This window comes from Peromyscus leucopus, chromosome 2 (assembly GCF_004664715.2).
Source record: "Peromyscus leucopus breed LL Stock chromosome 2, UCI_PerLeu_2.1, whole genome shotgun sequence".
NCBI classification, from domain to species: domain Eukaryota; kingdom Metazoa; phylum Chordata; class Mammalia; order Rodentia; family Cricetidae; genus Peromyscus; species Peromyscus leucopus.
Genome location: NC_051064.1, coordinates 84,510,506 through 84,523,526, shown reverse-complemented (window position 1 = coordinate 84,523,526; position 13,021 = coordinate 84,510,506). Strand labels below are relative to the sequence as shown.

Sequence of the window (13,021 nt, the reverse complement as noted above, 5' to 3'; positions counted from 1 at the left end):
GTATTACTAGAAATCATAAAGAGAGACAAAGTATGCTCCAGTCTGAGATTTAACATAGAATCCTTTTCATACCCATTTTGATGGAAATCCACCTTACAGTTCTGTAGATGTATCCAATCGTCTTTTTAAAATAAAAAACACAGAGCCAATGTAAAAGAGAGAAAGCCGAGAGGTCAGAGCTCAGAGATAAAATCTTACCTCCTGCAGTGCTCCTAGCTTCCCCGAGAGAGCTACTTCCTGTTTGTCTGTGTTTAAATAGTCTTTCTGTTCTGCCTTCTCATTGGTTCTAAACCCAACCACATGACTGCCTCATCACTGCCTGTAAGTACCGCCCTCCAGGTCTTAAAGGCATATGTCTCCAATACTGGCTGTATCCCTGAACACACAGAAATCTACCTAGCTCTTCTAAGCATCACGCTCTTGCTATGGCTCTAATAGCTCTGACCCCAGGGCAACTTTATTTATTAACATAAAATTAAAATTACATTTCAGTACAAATAAAATATCACCATATTTCCCCTTTTCTATTTTAATAAAAAGAAAAAAAAGGCAAAAGGTTATAACTAACAAAAGAAAAACTATATACAAAAGTACAATAACTATATACAATATATACAAGTAACAAATACCTAAACGATGTCTAGTCCATTTGTATTTGACAAATCAGAGAAAATAATTCCCTTATCTATCCTATTTTAGTAAGTCCAAAATGTATCTAATTCACTTTCTATCCTAATTTAGTAAGTCCAAAATGTATCTGTTGCGGACACAAAACTTTTTTTCCTTACTCTGCCTTGACTGTCATGGAGACAGCAGGCAATGACACCCTGTATCCTCAGGGACGTATTGAGCAACCTAATGTATTACTAGAAATCATAAAGAGACACAAAGTATGCTCCAGTCTGAGATTTAACATAGAATCCTTTTCATACCCATTTTGATGGAAATCCACCTTACAGTTCATTTGTTTTTCAGGTTAATGGCACATTACTTTTAGACTCTCTCTCTCTCTCTCTCTCTCTCTCTCTCTCTCTCTCTCTCTCTCTCTCTCTCTCTCTCACACACACACACACACACACACACACACACACACACACACACACACAGATTTTGCAGATGTGTTGGAAAATAAAGTAAACACATATACTTGTCCTACTTTGCTGAAGGCAAGAACACACCCACTTTTTCTAAACCCTAATTTAGGTCACTGAACATGGCCCAGTCTGTTCATCACAGCAGCTTCTTCTAGTACATGACTGGTTGCAGGAGTCTGCCATTTGTGTTTCTGCCACATGTCTTCACAAGCAAGCACACTGGATGATCCACATTGTGGTCATATAGTTTTAATATATAATACTAAAATACTGTCATTATCCAAGCATAGAAGAAATATATATATAATAAAACTAAAATACAGTGTCAAATAAACAGAGTAGCAGTTGTTTCATGGTGTCTTTGCGAGCTACCAGTCTTTTACCTTCCTGTTTGAAAGCTTTCCTGCCCCCCATAAATCATACCTCTTTACTTTAATCAGCAAATTAAGCAATTTCTAAGTCAGGCTCTGGCTACTCTGGATTTTGCTCTTTTTACAAAATGGTTGTCGGAAATCAAACTACAAAGTACAGATGGCAGTGACGCAAATCTGCTTTCAATGTATGTCTAGAAGTATTTCATCTCTGGTGCACATTTCCATTGATTGCTGAGTTCAAATCTAACTTTTAATATCATTTCTTTCTGTGATTTATAGCTGAGCTGTGTACTGAATTCTAAGCACCTGTTATTGAAATATGATATGGGCTGAGTGCACACGGCTGTCTATTGATTTGCGCCAGCAACCTCTGGTCAAGAATCTGACTTCATTCATCTGAACAACTGGCAATGACTTTAAGGAAATCTAGTGCTTATTGAAGTTGTGTAAGGCTGCTTAGTGAACCTTACTATAATTTCCTTCGTGGTGTATTATCTTACAAATATGCTTGATGAACAGATTTTTTTTTAATACAAAATGGGTTTTGCATTTTTCTCAGGTAGCAAACTCTGGTAGGCAGGTCAACAGGATACATTCATATACTTTGAAATAAAATATTTAGAACCAATGTAAGATGAAAGGATGTTTCTTTGATTTAACTATATAGTGGGTGCTGGAAAAAATATTTAAAACCTTCGGAAAAAAATCTATGTCAACTACAGATTACTATATGGAATAAAGTCTTCGTGATCAAGCCATTCAATAAATGTAAGGCTCAAGCACTCCCCTGTGACTCCATTAGGATTTGGAAGCAATCAGTCCTTAGTTTTCTAGTATTTCTGGAATGTACTTTTTTTATGTTTCTTGTTGCTGCTAATGTGATATGTTCCTTTACCCCTGTGGCTTGTAACTTTTACAGCATGGACTCATCTCAGGCAGCTTTTGCTTGTTTTGTTTTCCTGTTAAGGTTTGTGTCATGGGAGTATCAGAATCCCTCCTTGAGAGCTTTTACACAGTTGTTCCTTTTTTCTCTCTTCCTTTTCTTTTTTTTAGAGGTTTATTTATTTATTATATATACAATGTTCTGCCTGCATGTATGACTGCAGGCCAGAAGAGGGCACCAGATCTCATTACAGATGTTGTGAGCACCCACACATTTGCTGGGAATTGAACTCAGGACACAGAGCAGCCAGTACTCTTAACCTCTGAGCCATCTCTCCAGCTCTACACAATTGTTTCTATAACTCACTAATGTGTTACTTTAATGTGTTACTTTTCTTGAGTTGTTTTAATATGATGATTCTTGAGGTCGTGTGTGTGTGTGTGTGTGTGTGTGTGTGTGTGTGTGTGTGTGTTGCTCAAATTTCTAAAATAGTCTTTCAATAAAAAACCCAGAACCAGATGTTGCGGTAATTGCTGAAAGATTATAGAGACAAAGGAACAAGCCACAGCCACCACCTCTTACCTCACCAACTCCTCAGGCTAAAAAAGCCTCTAGCTGAAGGGATGCTTCTGCCGAAAAGCCTTAGCTCCTGTGTCCTCATGCCTTATATACTTCCTCTGTCCAGCCATCACTTCCTGGGCTTAAAGGCATGTGTGCTTCCCAGTACTTGGATTAAAGGTATGTGCCACCACTGTCCAACTCTGTTTTCTCTCCTTGACTAAGTTAATCTCATGTAGTCCAGGGTGGCTTTGAACTCACGGAAATCCAGATGGATCTCTGCCTCCCGCATGCTAGGATTAAAGGTGTGTGCCACCACTGTCTGGCTTCTTTGATTAATTTAGTGGCTTGTTCTGTCCTCTCATCTTCAGGCAAAGTTTATTAGAGTACTTAATATATCACTCTGTGTGTATGTGTGTGTGTGTGTGTGTGTAATTAAATTATATAATTCAATTACATGTATCATATTAAATTATATATATATGAATTATACGTGTGTATATATTCAGTATTACTGTATATTTTAAGTTTAGAAAATTTCCACATTGGCTCCACAGTTCTCCTAATGAGTCACACACATAATTCAAGATTTGGAAAGTTTAAAATAAAGTGAAACTAAAATACATTTTTTAAAAACAACCTAAAACCAATGCTGGGATTGTAGCTGAGCAATAGAGTTCTTGCCCAGCATATATGAGCCCCTAGATTCCGACTTTAAGGACATACATCTAATATAATAAGTCCATTGACAAATATTATTATAATTGCTGTGGAGCATTGCTTGAGGCACCATATCAGGTAGAAGTGACAGATGCATAAAGCAGTGTCAGAGTGCCATAGTTCTGATTGCAAAACTAATGAGCTCTGTTCATGCATACATGTCATATGTGTCTTTGCATTAAAGCCAGACAAAATGCTGGTGAGATAGATTAGTGGGTAAAATGCCTATTATGCATGTTTAGATATGAATTCATAGAACTGAAATAAAATCAGGCACAGTGGCATGTGTCTGTAATCTCAACTTTTCTAAAACAAGACAGAATCAAAGAGAGAGAATCCTCAAAGCATTCATGTTAGCTGCCTTGGTACACATAGCACCACACATCAAAGAATCCATCTCACAGAGGAAAAAAATAGTTGGAAGGTGAAGACCAACCCTCAGTGTTATAGTATGACCTTTGCATACAATCTGTGTCATGAATGTCCCCACATACACACACACACATACACACACACACACACACACACACACACACACACACACACACACCATAAAATATACAGATAAAACCAGAAAACTCAATAAGAGTGCAACTCAACTATCTTTGTTAATTGAGAATATTATGGAGCAGAATGACACAATACAAAACAAGCATTCTTCTAGTTTGGTATTTGTTTTGGTCAAAATACATCTTCTATTTTGTTGACCAGCATAGATTCACAAGCTTTTATTATACTTTATAATATATTGAATATATTAAAAAATATATTGAAAGTCAGACAAAATACTAAACTGGAGAATTTTTATTCCTTAAAAGAAAATAGTAAGAATCAGGTGACAAGAGGCATAATGGTTAAAAACACTGAGGGATTCATCTCTTGATGGCATAGTAACGGATGTCTAATGTTCATTGTCTGCTTTAATTTTATTTGTAAGGAACTCTTGTTAAAGTGAAGAAGAAAGTTGAAACTTACAACTAATAGATTGTCATGTTGATTTCGACAAGCCTACATTTTTATTATATTTTAAAATTTTTTTATTAAGAGATCTTCTATTTCTTTTACATATCAACCTCAGATTCCCCTGTCCTCCCTCTTCCTGTCCCTCAGCCTTTCCCCATCCCCTCCTCCAAGGCAAGGTCTCCCCTGGGGAGTCAGCAGAGCCTGGTACATTCAGTTGAGGCAGGTCCAAGCCCCTCTTCCCTGTACCAAGGCCGAGCAAAGTGTCTCACCATAGGCACTAGGTTCCAAAAAGCCAGCTCATGGAGTCCCATTGCCTGGGTGCTCCCTAAACAGTTCAAGCTAAACAACTGTCTCATGTATCCAGAGGACCTAGTCCAGTACCATGGGGGCTCCTCAGCTATTGGTCCACAGTTCATGTGTTTCCAATAGTTTGGCTAGTTGTCTCCGTGCTTTTTCCAATCATGGTCTCGATATCTCTCACTCATACAGTCCCTCTTCTCTCTCGTCGATTGGACTCCTGTAGCTCTGCCTGGGACCTGTCTGTGGATCAGCATCTGCTTCCGTCTCTGGATGAGGGTTCTATCATGACAGTCAGGGTATTCAGCCATCCAATCACCATAGTAGGTCAACTCAGGCACCCTCTCGACCATTGCCAGTAGTCTATGTTGGAGGTATCTTTGTGGATTCCTGGGAACCTCCCTAGCACTCTGCTTCTCCCTATTCCCATGGTGCCTTCATTTATCATGGTATCTCTTTCCTTGTTTTCCCACTCGGTTCCTGATTCAGACAAGCCTACATTTTATATAAAACCCCAAATTTCTGTTCTTTCCTGATATAATTCATCAAGGTAGCAGAGTTGGGTTTTTTTTGTTGTTGTTGTTGTTGAATATTATGTACCATTATTTTTTAAGAAAATTGGAAGCTGATAAAGATTCTCTTACTAAGTTTTTCTTCACTGAAATGAACCCATAAGTTGAAACTATGTCAAGCAGCTTTCACATCCCATCACAGGGTCCTATGACTCGGAACAAGTAGGTGCAGGGATGACTGTCACTGAGAATGTGGACAGCAGTTCACAGAGGAGAACCTCTGAGGAGCAGAGTAGCTGGGGGAAAGCTTGGTCTGCTTGCAGCTGCCTTCGCTGCTTTTGAATATATAGCATTTTACTTGTTTTAACGTTTTACTGGTTTAGTTGAGTATATTTTGTATCTGATGCAAATTTTTAAAGAGGCATCCAATTTGTATACACAATCTTGTTTTTTTTTCTTCTTCTGCCAAGATGTTATGAATGAACATCGAAATTAAAATATGAGAACATTAGCTGTAGCTCAGTCAACACTTAGTCCCCACTGGAGTGAATCAGTTGGTACTCAGTTCCCCCTTCGGGGCTCAGTCAGCTCTCATTCCCCGTGCTCAGTGGTACCATCGTACCATCGGTACTCAGTTCCCTTGTTGCTCATATTTTCTTCTCTGCATTAAACAAACTGTCCTATAGTTTCTGTTCATGGATATTTGGGGATATGGTGTCTTAAAATGGCCAGTCTTTTGATAAGTTTGCTACCCTCTTCTTCAAATGTCAAGAAAAATTAAAACCTACACCTACTTTTTTGTAACTACTCTGTAAGTTACTTGTGTTTGTAACCCTGGGTTTTCAAGTCAGAATTTGCTGTGAAAGTGGGTTGTACATAGATAGAGTTTATATTTGATGTATTTTCTAAGAAGACTGCTCTCCAATAGCCTCTCTCAGGTCCTCTGACAGCTTTGACACACACACTTTCCTCTCAAGTATGCTGTCTCATTCCTGCTTCGTGTTCGCACCACTGGCTTCTTTCTCTCTCCTTACAAGGGTGGTTTTGAAAACTAAAGCTTTTGTCAACTTCACCCCCTTGTGACTAACAAGTGTGGAGTTCTAAAGAAAGGGAGACGGCCTCCACTGGGTAGACAAATGGATGCTTTAATAGAATTCCTTATTTATGAAATAGGAAAAAGCTTGAATGAAGTTGGAGGATGTGTTCCAGTGTTTCTTGAGGCTCATGTTTTATCCACTGTATGGTCTGTCCTCCCACCTCTTCTATTCATTCCGTTCATTATTCATTCCATCATTTATTCATTCCATCGAACCACAGCTCCATGGCTACCTTGAGTTTACATGCTAAGGCTTTTAATTAGAAGCAAATAAAAGAAAGAGAGAAAGGGAGAGAGAGAGAGAGAGAGAGAGAGAGAGAGAGAGAGAGAGAGAGAGAGAGAGAGAGAGAGAGAGAGAGACGGTGACAATGAGGATGGATGATTGATTGATTTTGGTTGTTCTTAAACCCAAATCCAACATTGGCCTAAATAATTTGCCACAACAATTTAACAATTTTCAGGGCATAATTTTAATATGTATTGAAAGTATCTACCCTCTTAGGTATGCACCACTCTCTTTGAAATCATGTCTTAGCTGTTCAGTTTTTTCAATACTGTTTGCTCCTTTACAGGGTACAAAAGTAATTTTTACATTAGCCCTTCACATTCCAAACTAAATTATCTTGAGTACATTTTTAATGTGCAAAGAAAATGATGGCAAAATTAAATGAATAATCTGGTAATTTTGAGGACAAACAGATTAACCATTCAGAAGTTATGCAAAGCTGTAGTGTTTACAGTGTGTTAGCAAATTACAAATTATCTCAAAAGAGAGAGAAGCCAGAGGATAAACACCACAATTTCCCACAGGCTCATACAAATGATTTGGGAAAATGAAAAATAAAATTAGATGAGACAATACTGAAAACAGGAAAAATATAGCCTAGTAAACTGTCACTCTGGAGTCAAACAGCATAAAAATCAATTTTGCACAAACAATAATATTGTTTTCTAGAAAGCATGTTTTATTTAGCCTCAACAAAGAATTCCTACATTGTACAAATCTGAACTGAAACTTTATTATGACACAGATATTGAGTTTACAATGTATTAATTGAAATGGAGGCAGTGTTGCCCTCCCTAATACTGTCAAGTGTGTCATGGAGTTGAGGTTTTGGTGAGATTTTTTTTCCAGTAGTGTCTATCTACATGATGCTTCTCCATTCTTTATTTTATCTGGCCTCTTTGATTCCTGTTGAATTTGTGTTATTTCCATACACCCACTTTTGTAGAGTTTGGGGCCCTATGGAACCTGAGAGCACACTACATTAAAAAGCCATTCCAGTTTTCCAAATTCTAATGCAAATGAGGATCAGAAATGTAAACCACACCATAATAAGCTGCAGCTACATTGTTAATTATTAGACCCATTCTTTATGAAACATGCAGCTAAGAAAAAACAAACACCGTCATGTCATTTTCTTTTCATAGTAAAGAAGTCATCTGTGGATTTTGAGGACTTTAAAGAAATTGGATAGAAATGAAGGCCAAGTGACTACTTTCAGAAATGTTTCCTGCCAACAATAATGAAGATTTAGGTAGAGATGCCACACCATTAGTGTGCCATGCTGTGTTGATATTCCAGAAATGGCCAAGAAACAACATGGTTTTATGGAGTTCTAACTGTGGGCCAGTGAGCTCTGTTCATTATAGCACCCATGAGATTGTAGCATGAAACTGGGAACTGGTTAAGACTGGAATCTTGATCAGTGCCAAACAACTAACTAGATTGCAATGTTGTCTTTGTTTTCAGTTCCTAATTTGTAATCTCCTGTTTGCCTCCATAGTGCTTTAATGACAGGTTTGCACTGCCATGTGGGCTGTCTCCTAAGCTCCAGCCCAAGCTCCCTCCTCCTTACTAAGATGCATTCCCTCGCTCTGAACATCCAAAAGAGCATATCTTTGTGATAATGATTTCCAGTGTATATAGTGTGTAAGGTCAGCCACAAATTTCCCAGTGAATTACAGATTTCCTCATTTACTTTATACATTGACCTTTGCTTTCATATAGGTAAGAAACACCCTAGCCTAATATGGCTAAAGTAGAGGTGACATGTAGTAAGCAGTAACATAGATATATTCAAGCTATTTCTCTGTGCATGTTCTTGATCCCTCACTTAAACATTACTAATGCCTATTCAGGGACTAAAATCTCAAACCACCAATCATCCATTATTCATTTTTTAATTCACTACACACATCTAATTCATCAACAGGACCTACTGATTCTATTTTCAACATATAGTCTAGATGTATCCACTTCTTTCCATTGCCAACTTCACTTTGATCTAAACAATCATTAAACAATCATTAGCTTTAATAATCTTTTATTTCATATTCATATATGCAATAATGTTTTGATCAAGTCAACCCACCTTTAACTTCCCAGCTGCCACACCAATTTATCCCAAATTTTGTTCAAAATTAATATATATATATATATATATATATATATATATATATATATATATTCCATCAAGTGCTTTCTGTATGCATATGGCTGTGGGGTCATGTACTGGAGCATGAGTAGCCTCTCTCGGTCTCTTATTCTTTGCATGTTGGCATTGACTGGTTATATGTTTCTGTATTAATTGCCACCTACTACAAAAAGAAGCTCCTCTGATGAGTGTTGAAAGATGTGCTATTCTGTAGGTATGATGATAATAATGCCGGGAACATCTTATTACTATGTGCATTTGGCAGGATAGTAGTAATAGATCTTCTTATAGCATCTATGACCTAGTCAGACTCAGACTTGGGATACACTTAACAGTATGAGGCATGAGTTTGTTCTGTGGGGCAGACTTTTAAGTTTAATCAGAAGTGTTTTATTACTTTCATATCATTTGGGCCATGAATGCACCAGTGGATATGTCTTGCCTTCCCAATCATTATTGTAATTGTCAGGGTTCACAGCTGGCTAATATTGATGATTACTTTTCTCCTCTGGTAAAGCATACAGTGTCTTCCAGCACTGTGAAAATTAACCAGTAGGGCTGAAACGTCCAAGTTAATAACAGCTTGATTTGTCCATGTATTGTGACTGGACATGCTGTCTTCAGTAACATGGTGGTGAAGAGATGAAAATGATGACTAAAAGCAATAGCAATGCCCTGTAATATCTGTGGGTGGGCTTATTGTACCCCATTGAAGAGCAACTAGAAAAGAGGTGATTTATGCCTGGCACTGGGCCTTTTTATCTGACATACATATGGTGTCTAAGTGAGGCATTGTTTCCTCATTATAGGATAACTATATTTAAACCCCCTTTATATGTGTTTATGAACATATTTTAAGAAACTTACAGAAGTGGGTTTCTATATCTTATTTTCAAAGGTCTTTAGTGTTAGTTATTTTTCCTCACACTCTCTTTTCTACCCTTTCCTCCAAACTCAGTTTAACCCTTTCTGTACTCTTATTCTTCTATCTCCACTCATGGCTTTCTATTCTATCACCCTTCCTTTGAACACCCCAACAGCCCCCACTAGCTATATTTTTTTTATCTTTTATGAGTACTATAATTGAAATGCATTTACCTGAAGATACAAAGCCAGTATCCACATACGAGAGAGAATGAGACATTTGTTTATCTGGGTGTTGGTTAACCCAGGATGATTATTTCCAGTTGCTTTCATTTACTGGGGAATTTCATGCTTCTTCACAGCTGAATAGTATTCTATTGTATATATGAACCACACTTTTACTGTTGGTTCATCTATGATTGACATCTAGGCTGTTTCATTTTCTTGACTATTATGAACAGAGAGCAATAGAGTTGGCTGAGATGGTATCTCTATAGCAGGTTAGGGTCCATTGGGAACAGACCAATAAGTACTATAACTGGGTCATTTGGAAGCTATTTCTTGCTTTTTGTAGAACATCCACGCCAATCTACATTATATCAACAGTGAATACATGTCTTCCTTTCCCGTATTCATGCTAGTATTTGTTGTAATTTTTTTAGTATCTAAGCCATTCAGACTGAGTTAAGATGAAATCTCAAAGTAGTTTTAATTAGAAACTTCTCAGTCATATTTTTTTATATTGAGAAACTTATATTTAGTTCCATGTCCCAACTTTTAACTTGCTTGTTTACTTTAATCATGTTTGGTTTTGTGGTTTTTATGTATTCTAGACACAAACTCTCTGATGTTTATGGCTGGTAATGATCTTTTTCCATTTTGTAGGATACTTCTTCACACAAATGATTGTGTTTTTAGTTCTGCAGATGATTTTTAATTTCATGAGGTCACTTAATTAAAAAGCAGAGAGTCAGATATTAGGGTGAAAGCTGAAAGATCAGAGAAGCAGAGCAGCCAGCCACTAGTTCTCACTTCTATGAAATCCTCAGCCTAGAGAGAGTGAGTTCCTGTTTCCTCGTGCCTTATATACCTCTCCCTGCCCAGACATCTCTTCCTGGGATTAAATGTGTGTGTGCTTCTCAGTACTGAGATTAAAGGTTTAGCCCACCACTGCCTGACCTCTATGTCTAATCTCATGGCTGACTCTGTCCTCTGATCCTAAGGAAAGTTTATTAGGGTACACAATATATCATCTCAATTGGTCTTAATACTTGCCCTACCATTGTCATGTTCAGAAAGTTATTTCCTGTGCCTATAAATTAAATTCTATTCCTCACTTTCCCTTCTATTGGAGCTGAGGTATCAGGCCTTATGTTGAAGTCTTTGATCCATTTGAAATTGAGGTTTATGCAGGATGAGAGATATCTAATTTTAATCTTGTGCATGTTGCTTATGAGTTTGACCAGCAAATATTTGTTAACAATGCTGTCTTTTCTCCAATGTGTATTTTTTGGCCTCTTTGTAAAAAATTGGTGAGTATATGACTGTGGGCTTCCTCTGTTCTATTTCAATGAAAGATATATCAGCTTTTAATATCAGAATTATGATATTTTTATTATTATAGTTGTGAAATATAACTTGAAATCTGGGATGATAATACCCAGGCAGTATTTTTATTGTTCACCATTGTTTGATTTTCTGCATATTTTTTCTTACCATTTGAATTTTGATATTATTCTTTCAATTTCTGTCAAGAATTGTGTTGGAAGTTTTATGAGAATTGGATTGAATCTGTAGCTTCCATTTAATAGAATGTTCATTTTCACACAATTACTAATCCAGAATCATGGCCTGTCTTTCCCTCTGGTATCTCCTTGTATTTCTTTCCTCAATGTCTTATAAGTTTCATTTTACAAGCATTTCACTGTGTTGGTTAGGAGGCTACTGATTGCTGTGTGTTAATTTTGTGTTGTGTACATTGCTGAATGTGCTTATCAATTCCAAATACTACAGGTGGAATCTCTATGATTTTCTCTATATAGAATCATTTGTGGGACTCCTAACAGTGGAAACTTCTGTATCTCTGACTCTTTTGCCTGCACTTGATACTCCTTTCCTCCTTTCAGGTGGCCTTGTCCAGCCTTGATATGAGGGCTTCTTTCTACCTTGTCTTACTGTATTTATTTTGTCCTGTTTGGTTGTCAGTTTCTTGGAGGCCTACTCTTTTATGAAGAGGAAACTGAGGAGGAATGCATCTTGAGGAGATGGATGGGGACCTGGGAGGTGTGGAGGGAGGGGACATTGTAGTCAGAATATATTATATGAGAGAAGTATCTATTTTCAATGTTAAAAAAGGAAGCATATCATTTGTAAACAAGGGTACTTTCATTTCTTTCTTTCATATTCATATCCCTTTCTCTATTTTATTGTTCTGGTCATGCATTCAAGGACCATGTTGAAGAGGAATGGGAAGAGTGGATATTCTTGAGTTATTGCTGATTTTCATGAAAACACTTTGCATTTTTCTCCATTTATCATAATATTGACAGTTGGCTTATTGTACATTGCCCCTATTATGTTGAGGTGTACTCTCATGTTCCTAGACTTTCCAGGACTTCTACTACTAAGGGATATTGAAGTTGGTCAAAGACCTTTGACGTTCTGCTGAGATGCTTGTGTCATTTCTGTAACTGAACATACTTATGTGGTGGATTACCTTGATTGCTTTAGGAATGTTGAATTTTCCCTGCATTTGTGAGGTGAAGCTGATGTAATTGTGGAGGGTGATCTTTCATATGCTATTGAATTGTACTGAGAATTCTTGGCAAATATTTTATTGCAAATATTTTACTGAGATTTTTTTTTTGTATGTGTGTGTCCATGTACATGAGGGGGATTGGCCGATAATTCACCTTTTTTTTTAAAAATCAGGTCTTTATCTGGTTCAGGTATCAGGGTAATCTTGGATTCATAAAAAGAAATTGGAGCAGCTTGTTTCTCTTCTATTTTACAGGTAATTTTGAAAAGTCCTGGTACTACTTCTTCCATGAAGGTCTGGTAGAATTTGTTCTGAATACATCTGGCCCTGAGGCATTTTTCATTTGGGAGATTTTTAAATTACTACTGTTGTCTTAGTGGTTGTTGTGGCTCTACTTAAATTATTTATTTCATCTTGCTTTAATGTTGGTAGGCCATATGCTTTTAGAAATTCATTCATTTCTT

At 37.1% G+C, this 13,021-nt stretch overlaps 1 protein-coding gene across 48 annotated transcripts in view; it reads left to right on the top strand.

Annotated features, from left to right (window-relative positions):
- Positions 1-13,021, top strand: part of Ptprd (protein tyrosine phosphatase receptor type D) — a 2,272,674-nt gene that overhangs the window by 1,218,515 nt on the left and 1,041,138 nt on the right. Inside the window, exon 8 of one of the 48 annotated variants that reach the window (XM_037203363.1) lies at positions 12,813-12,851. The exons of 46 other annotated variants lie outside the window; for them this stretch is intronic. The gene's annotated coding sequence lies outside the window, so the exon portion shown is untranslated. Of the gene's footprint in view, positions 1-12,730; positions 12,852-13,021 lie in introns of all 48 variants that reach the window. One more of the 48 variants, XM_037203362.1, reaches the window with a different exon arrangement.